We start from the raw sequence: 23,766 nt of genomic DNA on the forward strand, positions 1-23,766 counted from the left end.
AAGTTGTAATTTTTTTTCTAAAGTAACGTAAATTATAAATAACTTATTTTTAAATGTATATAATGAATTCAGGTTAAATTTTCGCGGAAAATGGAAGTGTTTGAATTAAGGATAGACAATATCTTACAATAAGTGTTAGTAGATAGTAAGCAAAGGGACACACAAAGTGAAATTTTTAGACACTCAGCAACATAGATTAATTCTTTATTATAGGTACAAGAGAGTTATTGAAAGTTTTATAGAGACATATTAGAAGTTTTTAGAGAGATTACATTTTTATTATAGGTACAATATTTTAAAGTTAGTAAGGCGTATATAAATAAATCAAAATAAGACTGAAATAATAAGATGAAATAGTAAAGTAACGTTAAATTCTTTTTTTTTATATACCATTTAATAGAAGTTTAGGTAATATTTAGCTTAGCTTAGGAAGTATTAAAGTCGAGATTTTATTACAATTAGATTAGTTACGGCTGATAGGCACTAAAAGACTATTTAAAAGTTAGGATCAATTTCATTCACTGTCGACACTGTTTTGATGAAGTGAATTAGTGAACGAAAAAAAAAAAGGACGAAAAGACACGACGTGAAAGTACGTGAACTAGTAATAGGTTATAAAATACCAGTTTTAGTATAGGGAAAATATGAACTTTTGTGTAAAATAGGAAAAAGAATATACATGTTTAGGGAAAAATTGATTGATCTGAAATGTACCATGTTACAGTTAGTTAGCATAGTTAGGAAATTTAATTTTTCAAAATAGTATTAGGTAACCATAAACATTTTGTAAAAGGGAAAGAGAAATATATCTCATTTTAAAACAGGGAGATGTAATATAGTTGGGACAACCTATATAAATTAAGTTGTAAATATCTTTATCAAAATATAATGTAGTGTATTAGCCATGCTCGAAGACAATGACTCCTGACCGTGAATTAATACGTGAGGTTTACATATTAGGTAGTGTATAAAAATGCAGCATAGGTAAATTCAAGAGTTGTTATAATTAGATACTTGATATGTACAAATGTGTGGTATAGGTAATGATTTGTATTTGTAAACAACTATGGTTGAATCACCGTTTATACGATGTAAATATAAAGTTATCCAAACAATAGAGTTTTAATTAGTTTGGACCAAAAAGACATTAACATCACACTATTTAATACAGTTTAGGGAGTTTTTAGAATATTTTTAACCAAAAAAAAAAGGAACAACTGTATTTTGAGCGTAACCTGCTTACTCTTGCTGCTGGAAACTTAAAAAAAAATAAAAATAAACGTTTTCTTAAACACTTTAAGAAAGTTGTAATAAGTTTTCCCAGAAAAGTGTTTCATCATTTTTTTTATTTCACGTTAAAATATTCGATTTGGAATTTGAGATATAAGAGCTTATTTTTCACTATAGTCTGTTTTTAAACAAGAGGAGTCATTCAAATTTCCCGCGCCGTACACCTTGTTTGTAATTGGTACAACCTCAGGCAATTTTACTCATATCAAATTTTGACACTATTGGCATTTCATAGGTCAGTTTATTTATTTTATCAGCAATTTTTGTATTTTCTGCGTTCTTCCTTTTATTTTTAGATTTTTAGTCAAGATTACCGTCAAAGGCCGATATGATCAACCAAAAAAGAAGATTTATCTGATGATATTTCTAGTGACTTTCTTGGGTGTGAATCTGCCATTTAGTTTACCTACTCCTCTTGGTTTTAAAACAAAGCTTAGCAATAACTCTGCTTCTACTGGGTCTACAGACCTGACACATATACCATTTTTTCACTTTTTTATAAGCTATATTTACTATTTGCTAATTTTTTTTTCAATAAAGTACCTACTTTTTGAGTTATTTGCGAAAAACCGTATAAAAACGTTTTTTTTTGTTGAAAAATGAACATATTCACTCGCAAATATCTCTAAAAGTATTGACTTAGTGAAAAACGCTATAAAATAGAAGTTGCTTAGAATTAGTCAGTTTATCCAATTCCGGACTTATTTGAACGTATTTGTTTTCATACCCTATAACCGACGAAACTCACCTCCAGATCAAAAGCACATATCGGCACAATATCACTTTTTTTCTTTAACATATTAGCTATAGGTACGTGTCCCAAATTTTATGTCAAACCAAGCGTTTCTTCAAAATTCTGACCAAAAACCCTAAGTAAATTAAACGAAAATATAAAATGAATTTTTCAAACAAATATTTTAAGTCGGTATGAGAAATTTTAATTTAACAGATGAAATCAAATAAACACAATTCAACTCGTAAAATATTTAGACCCTTGCTTGGTAATCCAGCTGAACAGGTAAAGAACCTACCTTTTAAGTAGTTTATAATCTGAGAGGATGGAATATTTTACCAAAATATTCCATCCTCTAAGTTTACAATAGACCTTTTCTACCTGTCCTCAAAAGATCGGTATTTTTAACTCGTGGCAACGTCGAAAAGCGGCAAAATGATGGGAAATACACATTTTTATGTGGTGGAAGTCAAAATGGTTATGAAGTGTAAAAATTTTTGTATATAATTTAAATTTTTAAAATTAAAATTTTAGAAAACTGAGAACGATACAGGGCGTTAAAAAATGCGCTCAACAAACATACACGAATTAAAATTCGAAAATGATAGTATTTCTTGGTGATGCCAAATGACTGCAACATGAAAAGATGACATAATGATAGCGGGATGTATATATATATATATATATATATATATATATATATATATCTATATATATATATATATATATATATATATATATATATATATCGGGTGTTCTACAGCATTCGCCGTTTCCCGCTTCCTATTCGCCATGCTTTTCGGTCACGAACATCTTCCTCGTTGAGTTGTCTACTGTTCATTGCTTTCTCTACATCTTGTAACCATGTTCTCTTCGGTCTGCCTCTTTTTCTTCTCTCAGGTGGTGCATACTGGATCATTTTCTTGGGCCATCTTGTTGGTCCCATTCTCTGGACGTGCCCGTACCATATCAATCTTTTTTGTTCTATTCTGTCTATAATATCATTTTCTACTTCCATTCTTTCTTTTATTTCTTCGTTTGAGATATGCTGCAGTTTAGATATTCTGCAGCTTCTTCTAAGCGCGTCCATTTCTAAAGCTTGTAGTCGTTTATTTTGTCGGTCTTTTACTTCCCACACTTCCGAGTTGTACAGGACAATTCCTTCCACGATAGTTTGGTAGATTTTTTTCTTTGTCTGATTTTGCAATCCTGTATTCCACCAAATGCCATTCAGCTGTTTTATAGCTTTTCTTCCTTGACTTATTCGATATTCTATATCTTGATCGCATGTGGAGTTTTTGTCAAAAATAGAACCTAGATATTTAAATTCATCACATCCTTTTATGTATTCCCCTTCTAATTCTAAGTCTTCAGTATCACCTCCGACTACAAGGTATTCAGTTTTCTCCATGCTCATTTCCAAGCCCCATTTTCGGTACTCCTCTTTCAATTTTCTAATCATGTAACTGGCGTCATCTTTATCAGCAGCAATCACAACTTGGTCGTCAGCAAATAGCAACGTATACAAATAAGAATCGCCTACTGGTATTCCCATTGTTAGGCATTTCCTAGTCCAATATTTTAACACATGTGTAAGGTAAATTTTAAATAAAGTGGGCGACAGACAGCATCCCTGCAAAAGGCCTTTCGAAGTTTCAAAGGTATTTGAAAGTTTCGTTCCAATTTTAATTGCTGTTGTTGCATTAGCATAGAGATCTTTTATTGTTTGGATGTATTTTCTATTTAAAGTGGTTTGTTGTAATACCTCAAACATTTTTTCTCTGGGAACGGTATCGTATGATTTTTTTAAGTCTACAAATACCATGTGAGTTTCTAGATTTCTAGCAGAACGTTATTCTAGTAATTGCCTTATGCAGAAAATGTTATCTGTGCATGATCTACCTGCCCTAAATCCACTTTGTTCTTCGGAATCTTGCCACTCCTTTTCTATCCGTTTCTTTATTATTCGTCCGTACAGTCTTCCAACTGAACTGGTCACACTAATGCCTCTGTAATTATTACAATTTTTTCTACCACCCTTTTTGTATATAGGGGTAGTTTTGGAGTTTTTCCACTCAGAGGGCACGCCACTATTGCCTGAAAGGCATCCGTTGAATATTTCAACTAAAATTTCTTTTGCCTGTGTCGTGCTGTGCTTAATGAGTTCAATTAGAATACCTCCAGGACCAGGAGCTTTATTGTTTTTCATTTCTCTTAACGTTAGTTCTAGTTCTTGAATAGTTATATCTTCTAGTTGTTCCAGGTTGTTTGGGGCGATGATGGTTTGCCTTACATATTCCTGTCTATTCTCTTGCAATAGGTTTCTAAAGTATGTTTCCCACTCGTTTATACTTATAAGGGATATCTGGCATCTTTCTTGTACGTTTTGTCTTGTGTTTGATATTGTTCTCCAAGCTTCTCTGCTTTTTGTTCCTCCCATAAGAGTGTCTATTTGTTCACATTTCTTCAGCCACATATTTTCTTTGGTTTTAATCACTTCTTTTTTTGTTTCCATTCTTATTCTTGCGTAGGTTTTTCGGTCTTCTGAGCAATTGGTACTGAGCCATTTTTGATATGCTTCTTTTTTTTTCCCTCGTCTTTTCTTTTAAAGAATCTGTAAACCAAGGGTGATGAGTGTTATTTGAGGATTTTTCCCCTAACGCTTCGAATGCAGCTTCATGTAAGCACTTGTTTAGCCGATCATATTTTTCATCTGCTGTTCTTGTATTAAACTGTGTATTGGTTATCTTTTGGCTCAGCCTTAATTTAAAAAGAAAGGAGATTGAATTATCTTTCAGTGCATCGATGTTGTATTTGTACTGAGGCGGGTGTTCTTCTGTAATCTCTTCCTGGGTTTCTTCAATTTTGTTGTTCAAGATATATGGAAAGTATAGATCTGCTCTGAGTAAAAAGTGGTCAGTTCCACATTCTGCACCTCTATAGACTCGTACATCTTTCGTAACAATTGATGATTTCTGCTTCATGATGACGTAATCTATAATCGATTTCAATTGTCGGGTTGGCTGCGTCCATGTGCATTTATGGGTGGATCTGTGTTGAAAAAATCCATTCGTTATCCGTAAGGAATACGCTTCACATAGTCCCACAAGTCTTGTTCCATTGTTGTTAACAGTTTCTTCGCCAAATCTTCCCACAATGTCATTTATCTTTGACCCAGTTCTGTCATTGAAGTCGCCCATCATGATAATCTCTTTTCGGTTGCTGATTTTTGAGATGGTATCCGCTAGGCTTTCCTCAAATTTATCTTTTACATGCTGGTTTGAATCATCGGTAGGAGAATATACAAGAAATATTTCTAATTCTCTGTTATAGAGTTTTAGACCTACTCTTAAAATTCGTTCATTTACGTATTCCCAATCTTTTATACTTTTCTTATATTTCTTGCGTATTGCAAATGATACTCCTGACTTTGCTCTGTTCTCCTTCTTCACTCCGCTGTAAATATGAATGTAGTTTTCCTTTTGTTCCATTCCAGTTCCTTTCTTTTTTGTTTCTGTTAGAGGGCAGACATCTATGCGATTCATTTTTAGTTCTTCAAAAATATTATGTTTTGTAGAGATTCCTTGAATATTCCATGTTCCGAAAATCATCGTCCGTTTCCGTAGCCTGTTTCGTTTTCCGTAAGTTCCATCCTGGATCCGAGGCATAGCGCGTGGATTTGTAACAACTTTAGTATTTTACGGGAATGAGTTGTTAGCCCATCGCCCAACCCCCAACCTGGAGGGCTAGAATTTTCTGTTAGGGTTTTTTCCCTTAGCCGAGATATTCCATTTTTCAGCCGCTGGAAATTCGCCTTTCACCCTCTTCCGTCTGCTACATAAAGCACAGCCATTGTACGCTATGCATTGCCCAGCAATCACGACAAGGACGTGGAAGTAGGATTTGTTGATTTTTCTCCTGATACTGTGAGCATCTCTTAAGGTTTTTTGTGTGGCCAAGGCTTCGGTAACCTTAACCACCCCCTAGGACTCCTTATCAACCATTTGATTGCCTGAAATTGCCTGAAATCAAATAAATGTCTGAAATATAAAAACCATAGTTACTTAACCTTAAACTACACGCGCTGGTGTACTTTGTACGCCAGATATAAGAATTCTACTGGAAATATATTTAAAAATTTAATTTTTGACCTTGCTTATTTTTCTAACCTATCACTGGAATGTGCTTTGCAATTTGGTTTTAGTTTCATTATAATCGGCGTTCTGGAAAGATCGTAATTTACATTTTATTATTTGTTTCCGGTGGTGGACAATATACCCCAAGATTATATTACTATAAGTCGTAATATAAGTACATATTTTAATTGTTTTTTAGTCATTATGGCAAAAAATATATTTTTCTTTGTAAACAATACTTTTTCTCCTGTAAAAAATCACATTTAAAAAAATGTTTTATTAGTAATTTTATTTATCATGGAATCCAGTTATTCCATGATTCCAGTTATAAATCCCAATTGGCTTACTGAAAAGGAACTCCTAGTATTCACTGAGGCCGAATAAGGTTTATAACAAACAACTAAGTGTATTTTTTCAAAAAAAATTAAACAAATCCGCTGTTTTTAAGTGTATTTTCTTGTGGCGTACAAAGTACGCCACGCGTGTAGTTATGTTATAACTTGATGCGCGGGTAGTTAAAGGTTAAAGTCACCACGCTAATTGTTCCCAAACGTATCCCAATGATTCCTAAAGAGTCTGCTACTGTATCCCAAAATGAGCACCAGGATGGCGCCAAATTAGGCCTCCTGTAGATCCAGGTGCGAAGACGAAAATTGAGCTGGAATGCTCCCCAAAGCTTGCTCCCAATGACATACTCCCAGATTGACTTGGCGGTGGCTGCAATAAGGTCCTACATAAGAAGTCCTTTATGAGAAAATTAAAGAAATTAATTGGGAGGTCAAGAGAAAATAATTTTTTAAAAATAATTAAAGCGCTACAAATGATATTATAACGGGTGGACCGTTACAAGATATGCTCGCTAAGAGCGGTTCCAGACCCGTCGATTGGATAAAGAGGAGGTGGATTTAATCGGTAGGCGGCTCGTGATACAGATAGGGAGGGCCGAATCCGACACATCTGTGACACCTTCCCAGGCGGTCTTGATAAAAAAAAGAAAAGGTTTTGTTTTTGGGATTGCTGAACACGAATATGACATAGATAAAAGACTCCGGAGTATCTGGTGACCAGGATGAATAACACTATCACAATAGAATATAGTAAATAGATCTTAAAATAAATGAAGGAAAAACATTGTCAGATATAAATTGTCAGAAAACCTCCAAGTCCTCGGTGTGTATCAATCCGTTTGCACCAATTCAGTACCAAAAACTCGCGAAACTCCAAAAGATCGTAGGTATATTTTTCAGTCAAAATAATTTCATAATGGAAGTCTAAGCTGCTATGCTGTTATATTTTATGAGTGCTAATTATTATTTTATGAATTTATTATTTTACACCACTCCATTTTCGTAGAATAGTACCTATGTATTTCACAAAACAAAAAGCTAGAATTTGTTGCTTTAACTGAAACAGCGCTAGTGTAGCCAAAACAACGTGATAAGTAACGGAGTAACTCCTTTGATGTGTCGAAAGAAACTGCCACAGGATCTATCGCCTAAAGCGGGCTCCACACTCTCTACGAAGTTACTTCGCCAAAATTGACCGAAGTCCGAAGTACCTCTCTACACACTCGTTCTACTTCGCGAGGAACACATTCAAGCGGTGCGATACCGACAAAGATCCCTTTGACTCGGACGCGCCAGACTGACAGAGAACGAAAGTAAAACGAAGCGAGGCAAAGTTGCACAAGGTGGTTGTCTACACTCTCGTACTTGTTCAACCTCGATCGACTTCGGCGAGAGTGTGGAGCTCACATAACGTTTAGCGGGATTAATAATGGCAATAACAAATTAGCGCGCTAAGTCGTAGCTACACCTCTCTTAAACAGTTTAACAGTTAATTAACGGCATTAGACGTTACTGTGGCCCAGCATTAGGTCGAGGTGTCGTCGTTTGGCTACAATATGTGATTTACAAGTAAGTTTTTCGTCTAGATGAAGGCCCGGGTACTTTACTTCTGTTTTTATTGGTATAGGTGAATTATTTAGGTGTATTTGTGGACATTTAATTCTTCGATTTTTGAAATTTACTTGACAAGATTTGTTTGTGTTGACGTTTATGCCCCAGCATCTAAGCCAGTCTTCTAGTTCATTAAAATGATTTTGCAATTTGTTAAATGCTAATATTTCGTTGATGTCTGATGCTAGTATACCAGTGTCATCCGCAAATGTTGTTATGTGTATTTTCGCTAATAGGAATATCAGCAGTGAAAATTTGGTAAAGGAATGGGTCTCTCTCCAAGTGAGAAAAGATTATTAGCCGCCCTTGAAAGAAAAATCTTACGGCACATATACAAAGGCACAAAATAAAATGGAATTTGGCGAAAAAGACGCAACTTTGAACTAAACAAAATATACCAGGACAAGGATAGCGTAACATTCGTTAAAATAGGACGGCTACGTTGGATGGGACATGTCGAAAGAATGAAAGAAGGCGAAATACCAAACAAAATACGCAAACAAGTGCCAGTAGGAAAAAGAGCAACAGGGTCACTAAAGCTGAGATACATAGAACAAACATCATCATTATCTTTGATTTTATCCCTATGCGGGGTGGGCTTCCCTAATTGAATTTCTCTTTTACACATGAATTTCAGGTGAATACACATTGAATTTCCTTTTTTATGGGTCCAGCTGTAATCTGTTTGGTACAAGAGGTGCCGATAGAGTACTTTATGGGAAACCAGAACAGTTAGTATTGTAAAAAAATTTCGTAGTCCAGGGCGCATCTGTTTTGAGATGGACGTTGAGAGGTGACTCAAATTTTTTGCAGAAATTGCTTAAGAATAACTCAAATAATAATATTTGAGTTATCCTCCCACTCAGAATGGTCCGGAACATTGTTTAAATAATCAAAATGTCAAAATATGAAGGAAAAATTCGATTTTTTTATTGGTTTTTTGATTATAACTTTAAAACTATTCATTTCTGAGAAAAGTTGTACTGACGTAAAAGTTGCGTAATTAAATTTCCTACAATATAAAATTGGTAAATAATTTAAAAAATTGTCACCCTTGTTGCAAAATAGGAATAATTGCGAAAAAAAACCATACAAAAACAAGTATTCGCATTTTACGTTTCTCAACCATTTATGCTACACTTAGGACCTTCATATTGTACCCAGAAAAAATGTATGATATATGTAGTAAAAGAACACTGTAAATTTCATTAAAATCGGTTTAATAGATTTGGCAAAATAAATTTTGCAATCCAGCTTTCGCAAAAAAAATTCATTTTTTTTTTAATGTTGCAGGACTGAAAATAAAGCAGATAGCATGTTGAATTTTTTTGCTTATAGAAGTGTACTGTACCTTTCATTTGCAATTTGCAAAATTAAAATCGATTAATTACCACGGCGTCAGGAAATTTTTTAAATAAACATTAATTTTTGGTGCTACGCGCAGGACAGCGGTGTTCGATTCACACAAGTTGATTTCCACCAAAATTTCTTCCAATCTTTATCTAATATATTATTTTCTTACTCTATATTTTGTTGTATTTTAATATTTTAATTCCACAAAAATCAAAGTAATTTGATTATTGTTTGTGAAATATTGTTAAACAATTGCATGTGTTTAAAAATAATAAACTTTTATTCTCTAAGTTAAAATATATGAACAGTGAAAGTTTCTGCTAAAAAAAGTGTTATTTCAAAGGATAGAGTATTTGTTTTTATTTTGCAATAAACAAATTTATTTATTTATATCGAAATGTAATAAAAATTAAAATGTATCAATCATTATCAAAGGTCATTGGAATGCCCAATCAGAGCAAACTATCCGCTGTCCTACGCGTAGCACCAATAATTAATGTTTATTTAAAGAAATTCCTGATGCAGTGGTAGTTAATCGATTGTAATTTTGAAAATTGCAAATGAAAGGTACAGTACACTTCTATACGCAGAAAAAATTTCAGTTTGCTATCTGCTTTATTTTCAGTCCTGTAACATTTTAAAAAAATGAATTTTTTTGCGAAATCTGGATTGCAAAATTTATTTTGCAAAATCTATTAAACCGATCTTAATGAAATTTACAGTATTATTTTACTGTATCATAAAGTTTTTCTGGGTGAAATATGAAGGTCCTAAGTGTAGCATAAATGATTGAAAAACGTAAAATGCGAATACTTGTTTTTGTATGTTTTTTTTGCAATTATTGCTATTTTGCAACAAGGGTGACTATTTTTTAAATTTTTAACCAATTTTATATTGTTGAAAATTTAATTACGCAACTTTTATGTCAGTACAACTTCTCTCGAAAATGAATACTTTTTGACATTTTTTTTGACATTTTGATTATTTAAACAATGTTCCGGACCTTTTTGAGAGGGAGGATAACTCAAATATTATTATTTGAGTTATTTTCAAGCAATTTCTGCAAAAAAAATTGAGTCACCTCTCAATGTCCAAATGTACTAATATTTTTACAGATGCTCCCTAAATTTATACCCAGTTGAATAGAGTTATAAAATATACTCATGACGCTCGTTAGCGATATTCGCTTTTACAAACCTATTTCAAGGGAACCTTTTCTGAACACTTTATAACTAAAATTCCGTTATGTTTATATTACTTAGAAACAGTCTGTTTTTTAGACAAGTTGTCATTTTTAAGTGGAGAAAATTCTTCTTCTCTTTTAGTAAAAAAGCTGGTTCAAATTTTGAGAGAGACTGGGACTTGGTGGGCAAGTGTCTTAGAAGCTAGACGTGTCTGACTAACTTTTCTTATCTGCGGTATATCTCTAAGTGTCTATACACTTCTATTGTATCTGTAATTATTTTGGTCTAACACCCGATTAGATCAAATATACCTCATAAATTAACTTCAGTGCTTGATACTACTTAAATATAGTAAAGACAAGTTTAGATGCAGTGCAATATAAGAGAATGCAATCATCTAGAGTTATTGTAAGTCGTCTTACTATTACTATTACCTACAATTATCTCCAAAAGTAGAGTAATCTACGGGCTATCTACGTCAACCCTTTCTTCATATGTGGGTAAGTCTAACCACCGAAGTAATCACTTCCACTAAAGGAACAGTATTTCTTAAATGCCAACAGTCTCGCTTTACTGTTCACGATATATGTGCATGCTTTTTTATGTCTATTTTGTGAATGTAAAAATTTTTTATCGTTCACTGTTTATTTCTTGTTTTTGGATTCAACCTTCTGTTGAATTATTTTATTGTTGAATATACCTATATGTTTTTGTTTATTCATGCATTTGATTTATCTACTTCAAATAAGTTCCCTGATTAAATATTATCTTTAAATATTTGCTAGTAGTATCTTAAAATATTACTATATTTCCGATCAGAAGTAAAGATCAGGCTATATACATATAAGTTTTATAGGTAAGTGCGTGGACTAATTCCACCTAATATATTTATTGTTTTTTATTTAGTATGTTAAGGTACTACTACACTTTACAAGACCAAAAATAAGCATTTTTCAAGAATTTTTTTCTCAGAACCTTTGTTAAAAATGAACATCAAACTTTTTATATACTAATATCTAACTCTTAGAGAGCACAAAAAATATACCTTTTTTCATTTATGCACGTACACTAATATTGTAAACGGCGCAAAAGTCGAGGCCTTGAAAAAAAGTAGTTCCGATGGCGGACAGTTAATCTCAGGATTGGGATATTTGAAACAAAAAATTGAAATTTACCACAATTTGACCAAAAAATAAAAAATAGATATTTTTTAACCATGAAAAAATGCAATTTTTTCACAAAAAATTTTCAAATTTCCGTAATTTTTTTTGCAGAATTTTCACAAACGGTGGTAAATTGTCACGTAAGAAACCTTCTTTTTTCAAATGCCGTACGATTTTTTTGTTTCAGAGATCCCAATCCTGAGATTAACTGTCCGCCATCGGAACTACTTTTTTTCGAGGCCTCGACTTTGGCGCCCTCTACAATATTAGTGCACGTGCATAAATGAAAAAAGAAATATTTTTTGTATTCTCAAGCAGTTAGATATCAATATGTAAAAAGTTTTATGTTCATTTTTAATAAAGGTTAAAGGTTCTGAGAAAAAAATTCCTGAAATTTTGGTCTTCTAAAGTGTACCCCAAAAAGTTAAATGGCGACCTTTTTCTATCGTATCTGCTTATCTTTGTCAATTTTACCTATCTATCTCCTTATCTGTTTCTCTCTCTCTCTCTCTCTCTCTTTTTTTTTTCTAATCTATGATATCTTGTCTTATCTTCGCTTTTTTTTCTGTCGGACCCATTTCCGTTTCTAAAGCTAGTTTCGAACCCACGACTGGCTCTCCACCAACCATATGGCTGCCGTTAGCAGTGTATCCATTGGTGACCTTCCTAATACCATCCAAAAAAGGCTACGTATGGTACTCTTTTCAGGAACTCGCAGTTCAGCAATTCTTCCTATTGGATGATTAACGTCTCGACGTTGAACACGACCTAATCATCTTAACCTATGCTGCCTCACTTTGGCATCAGTTGGTGCCACCCCTAGACTTCCTCTAATACGAGTGTACTCATTTTTAATTTTATCCTTCTTTGTCACTCCACTCATCCATCTAAGCATTCTCATTTTCGCCACATGCATTCGTTATTACTCTTTTTTTTAACTGGCCAACATTCAGTTCTGTACATCATAGCCGGCCTTATGACTGTTTTATAGAAATTTCCCTTTAACTTCATTGGAATTTTTCTGCTACACAATATAATACTGCATTCATCTCCATCTATTTCCCCATTACTCTGTAAGATTTATCCTAGGTACTTAAAGCTATTACTTTTTACAATCATTTCACCATCCAAAGATATAATTTTATTTGTAGTAATTCCTATACATAGTCCACTGAATCACGGTTTTTGCTCCAAATTTTAAAGAACCGCTTGAATTTACATGAAATTTGGCATACACATAGCTAACATGTCAAAGAAAAAAAGGGATATTGTGTCGATGTGTGCTTTTGCCCTGGGGGTGAGTTTCACCCCTTCTCGGGGGTGAAAAAAATAACCCGCCAAGCACGGGCGTTCAAAGTAAGTTTGGTAATGGATAAACTGACTAATTCTAACCAACTTTTTTTTATAGAGCTCTTTCACTAAGTCAATATTTTTTGAGTTATTTGCTAGTGAATAATATGTTCATTTTTCATCAAAAAATCACATTTTTAGACGGTAAGTTAGTGTTTTATCAAAAAAACATTCTTATCAAAAATATAGCATTTCAAAAAGCGAAAAAAATTGTGTATTCATGAGGTCTCAAGACGCAGTAGAAGCAGGGTTGTAGCAAACTAACCCCCAGGGCAAAAGCACACATCAGCACAATATTGTATCACTTTTTTTTCTCTGACATGTTAGGTGTGTGTGTATGACAAATTTTATGTTAATCCAAGCGGTTCTTTAAAATTTAGAGGTTTTGCAATATTTTACTGTTAGTGAATCGTTAGAGTAACAATCCTATACATAGAACAAACATATAAAATGATATAACAACAACCAAATAGAAATAGAATAGAATAGAAAAAATCCTGAAAAAGACCTAGACTCTAAAAGAGTTGTCGAGCCAATGATGAGGATGATGGTATAAATAGAAAAAATTAAAAATTATATGAATGAATACAAATATGCCATAAAAAAATGAAAACGTTAATAAAACTGTATAGAAGATGAATTTTACATTCCACGGAAAATAAGGTTGACAGAAAAAATATGAAAATTGAACAGAACGCAGAACGTAGATTACTTTCTTCATTGCCCCGGTACGCAGTACCGCGGGTGGTACCTCCAAATCCAGCCTATCCTACCGCGTATCTAACGCAAAGCACGTGCTACTGAATAACGTCACCTGAAAGAGGAAACGCTCTACGACTTCCAACTAATATTAAGGCCCACCATCATCAGGCTTCCTCCGGTATTGACCGCGAAAACAAAAAACAGTCTACCGCGCGACACCAATGGAAACGGTTGCTTCTTCTTCTTCTTAGCCAAGTCGAGAAAAGTGTCGGGTATGTCATAATTTGAACAACAAATATGTGATAATGCGCGTGGACCTGAAAGTATGTTTGCTTTGCTAAGCGATGGCTCTCAGGTTGTTTAAACAACTTTGTGTAATATGTACCTTTATACAGGGTACTACGATTATGCCTTTGGTAAGTTAAGTTATTTACTACACTAATAATACCCTACTTTCTTAATTATTCTTATGTTTATAAATTTAAAATATTTTTGTTATTTATACAAATACATATAAGTAGGTACCCGCATCAACCACTAAGGGTTATTAGCGGGGGGACACACACAGACAGTAAGATACATATTTTTGCATAATAAAACTTTACGATTTGGTACATAGTTGCATTATTTTAAAATAATTTCTTCTTCTTAACCCTTAACTACTGACGTGGATGTTTCAGAACGTAGACAATGACATGCGGTATGTCATACCGTTGCCTATTCTCGTTTGTTTTTACTGTATTTGTTTTTTACATCAACTACGGAATGATTCTTCACGCTGCTGTAAAATAAAAGACTGTTCCAATTAAAATAAACTTTATTTTTTCAAAAAAATTATGAACGCATGATGATATTAAAAAAATGGTGGAGGCTCTTACAAAATCCTTTAGAACCAGTGTTGCCAATCGGCGGATAATTATCCGATTTGCGTACCTTTTTGAGAGTTGTCGTATCTTTAAATAAATCGGATATTTTTCAGTGTATCTACCATCGACTAAAACTCTTTCATCCATATAATATTTCCAACACCAACAACACATTAATTTTGTTTGGTTGCACCCAAATTTTTATAAATAGCCTATACTGAATGAATGTTAGTGGCATCCGATACTTTTCATCTTTTGACAAAAGGGACATGTGCCGATTCTTTTGTTTAGAATTTAAATGCACAAGTGCATCCACTTAAGGCATACTAATCCAATTCAAATTTCAAAAACCGTCTGCCGTCCGATGTTATGTATGAGTTTTTAGTTTTTAGTCTTTAAACTTATGAAAGCTAATTCACGCACGATTTAGTTTTATTTTCATTTTATGTAGTGCAGTGCTTAAGTAAACGTTTCAAGATTTCTCGAACATGAGATGTAGTTAAATCTAGTTCTTTTTTGTAAAGTTCTATCAAATCTAATATCTTAAACAAAACCCTTTCATCAAAACATGTTATACTTACCTAATTAGGTATATTTATGATTTTTTGAGGAATGTAATGGTACTATGCAGAAAAGAACTTTTCGGCACAGAAACGTCACTTTTCTGCACACTACTGTCAGTTATTCTGTGAGAAAATATTAAGTTTGTTAACATAAAATTGTGCAGAAAAATGCATTTGGCATAGTGGTTGTAGAAAAACTAGTAATATCTAGATATCTACTAATTAACTCAAAAATCCTTCAAATTTTTTGCCTATAAAAATTATTTAGCCGGGCATTAACGTTGAACGCACCACGGGTATTATGGATAATAACTTTGATACCTTAATAACTACAAGATTGTCAAATATATTTCTATTGTTGGATTAGTTGTTAAAAGAGGATAGGCGCAAAATTTCGGACCAATAATATTTAAACGTATTCATTTTTTCGAATCCTGAGAAAACTAATAAATATTTTTGGAAAATTTGAACGCAGAATGAAAGATTACATTATTACCGAGGGCTGAAAGTCCGTTAGAATAAACAAAATGTTTCTTTTGAATGAGATATTTGAAATTAAAAATCACACCTAATATTCCCTTTTCCTTTTACCCCTGTAACATATTAGAATAAAAATTATAGAAGTCTTCAGGGACTTTCGGCCCTCGGTAATAATGTAATCTTTCATTCTGCGTTTAAATTTTTAAATAATACTTATTAGCTTTCTCAGGACTCGAAAAAAATAATTCATTTTAAAAGCATTGACCAGAAATTTTGCGCCTATGCTATTAATGTAGCTGTAGTTTATTTTGTATTGATTTATTTATTATTTATTTTTCCAGTACCTAGTTTTAGGTAGTTATTACGTTTTAATAAAATAATAATTAAAAGTGTTTTTTTTTTACTTAAATAATTATAATAAATTAATATAATGATCCACATAATGAAATATTTAGATTTACTTATATATTTAGAATTTAACACTTACTATAATACAAAATACGAATAATATAATAATAGTAAGTAAATAGTATTTACATACATGAATTAGGTAATAATCAGCTAGGATACGAGATTTTCATCTATAAACGAAAATTTTTAAACTGTGAAATAGAGAATCCAGTAGATTAAAGGGCCGGTTGTTCGAACGCTAAGCAGAAATGGAATCAACTGATCATTATCAAATATTTAATTACTGTCAATGTCAACTTTGATTGGGTTGCTGAAAACATAATTGATTACAATTATGAGATTAATTGATTAATTAATTAATTATGTTAATAATTGTTACGTTAATTGATAATTAATAATTAATTAATCAATCAATTATGTTAATTATCATAATGATAATTGATTACAATCAACTGATTGGCGTACGAACAACGGATTTTGTTATTTGACGGTTGTTAAAGGGACTAAAAGAATAACATTGGCAACATTGATTTTAATAACAGAATAATTTTTGACCTAGCGTACCTTTTCGTGACAAATCGGATATTTTTCGAGCGATCATCGGATAATCTAGAAAAATGCGATTGGCAACACTGTTTAGAACTGAATTACAAAAAAAGTAGCATTGGTAACTAAAAAATAGTAAAATAATGTTGAAAGCACTTGACAGTAGAACAACTGAATGAACTTGATGCCATAATACGAAAGAATACTGAATGGACTGCTTCTAACTATATAAACGTAAACACTAACATGCGGTACATGATACCGCAAGAAAACTTTACGTCAACGTAGCTCAAAGACTAAACCATACTAAAACTGCAGAAGTTGGGAGCAGGTAGTACAACTGCACATCACTTGACGGTACACAAATGGTTTTCTAGGAATATTTTATAAAACAAGTTTTACAACAAACTATATTTTAGGTGGGGTATGGCATACCGCATGTCAGTGGTTAAGGGTTAAGGTTCCATCTTTTATCGAAGGTTGGATATCAACATGGCAATTCTTATTTTACTTACAGCAGCTCTAAATAGTTGCTTAGAGCTCAGACCAAACCATTCCCTTAGATTTCGTAACCAGGAGGTTCTTCTTCTTCCTACATCTCTCTTGTCTTTTATTTTGCCCTCCATAATCAAACTCAGGACTTAGGTACTAGGATTTCAATACTGCTAATCTTGTATACCCAACACCAACGCTCCAAAGTTTCCAATTTCTTAATCTCTACTTGCTTCAATGTCCAGGCCTCAGATCCGGAGAGCAAAGTTGTAAAAACGTAATAATAACGTAGTAATAATAATAAACTGTCCCACCAGAGCTCAATCCTTTTGATACCGTAGGTATCTAGACCAGGGCGCATCTGTAAAAAGATTAGTACATTTGGACGTTGAGAGGTGACTCAATTTTTTTGCAGAAATTGCTTGAAAATAACTCATATAATAATATTTGAGTTATCCTCAAGTTTTTTTTTGAGTTTTTTTCTTCGTTTTTTGATTATAACTTTAAAAGTATTCATTTCCGAGAAAAGTTGCACTGACATAAAAGTTGCGTAATTAAATTTCCTACAATATAGAATTGGTTAAAAATTTAAAAAATAGTGACCCTTGTTGCAAAATAGCAAAACAAGTATTCGCATTTTACATTTTTCAACCATCTATGCTACACATAGGACCTTCATATTTCACCCAGAAAAACTTTATGATACAGTAAAGCAGTACTTTAAATTTCATTAAGATCAGTTCAATAGATTTTGCAAAAAAATTTTGCAATCCAGCTTTCGCAAAAAAAATTCATTTTTTCAAAATGTTACAGGACTGAAAATAAAGCAGATGAAATTTTAAAGTTGAAATTTTTTTTGCGTATAGAATAGGCCAGGAACCGAAGCTTTTCACCTCGCAATTTTTACAGAATGGATAGATTTGCTTGAAAATTTGAGAATAAGTAGTGGATAGTCCAAGGATAAAAATCTATATGATTCCGAAAGGCGCTTTTACCATGGGGGTGGTTGCCACCCCATCTCGGGGGTGGAAATTTTTTATTATATTTTGACCGCAAAAGTTAATAAAAACATTAATTCTAAGCAAAAAATGTTCTATACATTTTTTGGATAAAATTAATAGTTTTTGATTTATTCGCTATCGAATATGTTAGTTTTATATCGAAGAAATCAATGTTTTCGATATATGTATTCATTTACGATTCACTCAATTTTTGCCGTAGAAAAAATTTTTTCAAACCAAGTTCTTGGAAATTAAATAACCTACAATTTTATAAAGAAACATTTTTTCGTATCTCTGATGCTAATCTTTCTATTCTGAAGAAAATGGCATTTTTACCAAACTACAAAAATTCGTTATTCGCTTTTAACTCCAGTTTTCTAATAGCTAATCATTCTAATCCAGAGTCAAACTTCTAGAATCTATTAATAATACATAAATAAATAAGAATAGATAAGGTCAGTGACTAAAAACACAGCTAACTTACATTATTATGCTTTCGATTGGTTTACCCCTTTCTGTTTTTCAAAAAAATATATTGATTTTTTAACCGTAGCTTTTTTACTTTTTACTTTAGAAAGTGTGATAAAAAAGAATTTTGTAGGTTTTTACCAGATCTATAAGCTTATTAATAATAAATCTTTTTAGAATCCTCACTTGCAAAAAGAGGTGACTTTGAAAGGGTTCGTAAAGGTGCTTTTTGCATGTTATTACAAGATTTAATTGTCAATAACTCACTCAACTTTTTGCCGTAGAGAAAATTTGTGCAAACCAGGTTCTTATGAACTAAATAATCTACAATTTCATATTTAAACATTTTTTCATATCTCTGATGCTAGTCTTGCTATTCTGAAGAAAAGGACATTTTTTCCAAACTACAAAAATTCGTTATTCGCTTTTAACTCCATTTTTTTTAAATTAATCATTCCTAAATTATTCTCAAGCCGGTGAAACCTCTAGTACCTATTAACAATACATAAATAAAAAAGACCAAATAAGGTCAATGACTAATTTTAATTTGGGTGGTGATTAGGGGGTTGCTTCCGAACAATTTTTCGCTGAAAAAATAGGGACTGATATTCTTTCCATTATAAGTTACTTAATTTTTGAGCTAGAGACTTTTTTTATTTCTGAAGATAGAAATTTTTGAATACTCTAAATTAGTTAGAACAAGCTGTCCTCGAAAAATGCATAGTTTTCCCGTCTTTTGACCTTGAATCTACAATATTTAGCATTTGAAAAAGAAGAGCCAACATATAATAAAGTATAGCTCGATTACTATTGGTCTTAATGAAAATTTACAAAAACAGTCTTGTTTATTTTTTCAAAAGGTATATTTTTGTTTGGTAAAGTTGCTTTGATAAAACGAAAACTTTTGGAGTTATTAGCAGAAAACTTATTAAAAACATTGATTTTTTCGATATAAAACTAACACTTCCGGTAACGAATAAATCGAAAACTATCAATTTTATCAAAAAAATGTATAGAACGTTTTTTGCTTAGAATGAACGTTTTTACCAGCTTTTGAGATTAAAATATAATAAAAAATTTCCACCCCGGAGATGGGGTGGCAACCACCCCTATGGTAAAAGCGCTTTTCGGCATGATATAGATTTTAATCCTTGAACTATCCACTACTTATTCTTAAAATTTCAAACAAATTGATCAATTCTGTAAAAATTGTGAGGTTTTGTCTTATTTTAAGCTTCATTACTTGGACTAGAAGTGTACTGTACCTTTCATTTGCAATTTGCAAAATTAAAATCGATTAACTACCACGGCGCGGCGTCACGATTTTTTTAAATAAACATTAATTATTGGTGCTGCGCGCAGGACAGCGGATAGTTTGCTCTGATTGGGCATTCGAATGACCTTTGATAATGATTGAAACATTTTAATTTTTATTACATTTCGATATAAATAAATAAATTTGTTTATTGCAAAATAAAAACACATACTCTATCTTTTGAAATAACACTTTTTAGCAAAAACTTTCTTTGTTTATATATTTTAACTTAGAGAATAAAAGTTTATTATTTTTAAACATATGCAATTGTTTAAACAATATTTCACAAACAATAATAAAATTAGTTTGATTTTTGTGGAATTAAAATATTAAAATACAACAAAATAATGATTAAGAAAATATTAGGTTTGTTCTAGCAAACAGTTAAACTGGTCAGAAACCGTCAGCAAACAGTTGGTCAGTGAGAGAACATAATACAGTCACCAGTGCTATCCCCTCTACTCGCGCTGGTCGACAATTCGCTGATGGTTTCAAACCATTTGAAACTGATGCTAGAACAAACCTAATATATTAGATAAAGATTGGAAGAAATTTTGGTGGAAATCAACTTGTGTGAATCGAACATCGCTGTCCTGCGCGTAGCACCAAAAATTAATGTTAATTTTAAGAATTTCCTGACGCCGTGGTAATTAATCGATTTTAATTTTGCAAATTGCAAATGAAAGGTACAGTACACTGAACATTAAAAAAAATGAATTATTTTGCGAAAGCTGGATTGCAAAATTTATTTTGCAAAATCTATTAAACCGATCTTAATGAAATTTACAGTGTTGTTTTACTATATCGTAAAGTTCTTCTGGGTAAAATATGAAGGTCCTAAGTGTAGTATAAATGGTTGAAAAACGTAAAATGAGAATACTTGTTTTTGTATGTTTTTTTTTCGCAATTATTGTTATTTTGCAACAAGGGTGACTATTTTTTAAATTTTTAACCAATTCTTTATCCAGGAAATTTAATTACGCAACTTTTATGTCAGTGCAACTTTTCTCAGAAATGAATAGTTTTAAAGTTATAATAAAAAATCGAATCTTTATTCTTTGACATTTTGATTATTTAAACAATGTTCCGGACCATTTTGAGTGGGAGGATAACTCAAATATTATTATTTGAGTTATTTTCAAGCAATTTCTGCAAAAACATTTGAGTCACCTCTCAACGTCCATCTCAAAACAGATGCGCCCTGGACTAATCTGGGATGAGTCAATTTTCCCCTTAGAGAGAGTATGAGCCGTAGGGCTAAATCTGGATAGTAAACAATAATTTAATAAGTATGTTAACTTTGAAATAAGCGCATTGTTTAAGGTCACTAAGGGCACACGCGATCCTTTCATTCTGGTGTTTATCTCGATAATTTATTCCTTTCTAATGAACTATTCTAAAACTTAACAAAAAAACATGCATTTAAGTGGGAAAAGGAAAACAAAATTTTGGAAAGAGAAAACAGTTTCGAAGAACGTATAAACTTATTAGGGGGCACTAGTTATCACTTTTATTATCTATCTTCTTCTTGCAATACCCTATCCGATTATCGAACGTTGGCGATCATATTTGCAATAATAACTTTGTTTACGTCAGCTCTAAACATATGAGCGGTGGTCTCTTGATACCACTCTGATACCACTCTTTTTTTTGTTATTTCTGTGCTCGTTTTCATTCCATGTATAACTGTTTCGTTTCTTATTCGATCAACCCAACTTATCCGCAATATTCGTCAATAGATTCACATCTCAAGGGCCTCCAATTTAATTGATGGATTCGACCGTTACTTGATGGAAGTTCATTTTATCTAACAATAAAACACTGAAAACGTTTGTTTTCTATACTTCCACAAAATTTATTACAACTATTTGACTACAGCTGTTTCGGCAGAGTGCAGAGTGCATTGTTAGCAGTAAACAATGGCTATAACGAAAAAACAACTAACAAAATTTTAAACCAAAAACTCCATAAGAAAGCCCTGAAATTAGTCTATCCACCACCACAGACAGAACCCAGTACCTTCTGCTCTATCACATATACTGACAAGATAACAACAAAATTAGCCAGATACACAAAAAAGAAAGGAATAACACCAGCTTTCAGAACTAACTACAACTTAAGCAAATATATTAAGAACAATAAGAGCCGAAAGAGAAAACAACTACAGAGTGGTGTTTACAAACTAACTTGTGGTGACTGTCCGAAAACTTACATCGGTGAAACTGGCAGAACTTTTGACAAACGGATATCAGAACACAAAAGGGCTTTCAACAATAGAAAAACAGACACTTCTACATACGCACTTCACCTTCTAGATCATAATCATTCTTTTAATGAACAGTTTCAAATTCTGCATATTCAGAATAAAGGCCTTAAGCTATCTTTATTAGAATCTATGGAAATTAATAAATTGAAAAATACAGATATAATTCTGAATGACCAACTCGAGACAAACAGCTCCCCCCTCCTCAACATCTTCAGTTAAAGACTTTAAATAGGCAAACCATTGTAAACTAAATCACTTGAGAAAGGCACTCTGTCGAAACAGCTGTAGTCACATAGTTGTAATAAATTTTGTGGAAGTATAGAAAACAAAGGCCTCCAATTTGTTCATTAGTGTATCTGTAACAGTCCAGCTCTCCATGACATACAGCAATGTGGAGAATATGTAGCAGCGTATTAATCTGATTTTAAGTTTTAGTATGTAATATCTCTATTAATAAGAATTTTCTGTAGTTTATAGAAGGCGGCTCTGGCTTTATTTCAATGTGAATTCTTATTTGTTTGTTTATATCTCAGTTATAGTTAACGTTGGCGCCCAAATAGGTAATATTGTGGATCCTTTATAACTTTATTCCATACGTTCTGTGTTCATTGGTTGTAATTCTGTTTTGCTGATATATATATTTGCTGTGTACCGTGTCGTCTGTCTATCTGAGTTTGTTGACTTAAAATACCATTGCTTTTAATGCGCATCTTCATCTAAGGCTTCTTTGAAAATAAATTTAGCATAGATATTAAAAAGTAGAGGCGATAAAATACATCCTTGCCTCACTCCATGTCGTACTTCCACTGCTTCCGTCGTGTTCGGACCAATTCATATGTTTGCATATTGATGTATTTATTATCTATATTTACTGTACATTTACTGTACGTCTGAAATTAAACAAAGAAGCGATAACCAATGCTTTGTGTTTTATTAAATAAAATTGCGGTTGGAAAATTGTTTACGTCGTTGAGTCATATCTGTCTCGATTGTGTATTTTCTTTTGTGGTTTTTCATAATTTAATTGGAAATAGTAATGTCGCATTTTTTATAAGTTGGTATTTCATAATTACAGTTGTTTGGGATTTTCTGTATGTGTATATCCATAATAATTAAGAATATTTGCTGTATATATACAGTAGGAAAAATGAAAGAATACCCATGAACGAACATATAAAACACGCTGTATTTTCCTGTCACTGTGCCACAAAGAAAATTGTCCAGTGCAAGTACATGTAACAATAATTATTACATGTACTTGCCCTGGCCAATTTTTTACGTGACACGGTGACAGGAAAATACAGCGTGTTTTATACGTTCGCTCATGGGTATTCTTTCATTTTTCCTACTGTAAATACATTTAACTGTATCCTGTAAAGTATGGAATCAATGTGTTATTGTTTAAATTATAAATAATGTTTTTTAGCTGAACTACGTCGATTTTACTAATACAGGGTGATTGATTAGTGGGTTAAAGCTCGATAGATCC

This window comes from Diabrotica virgifera, chromosome 4 (genome assembly GCF_917563875.1).
Source record: "Diabrotica virgifera virgifera chromosome 4, PGI_DIABVI_V3a".
NCBI lineage: Eukaryota > Metazoa > Arthropoda > Insecta > Coleoptera > Chrysomelidae > Diabrotica > Diabrotica virgifera.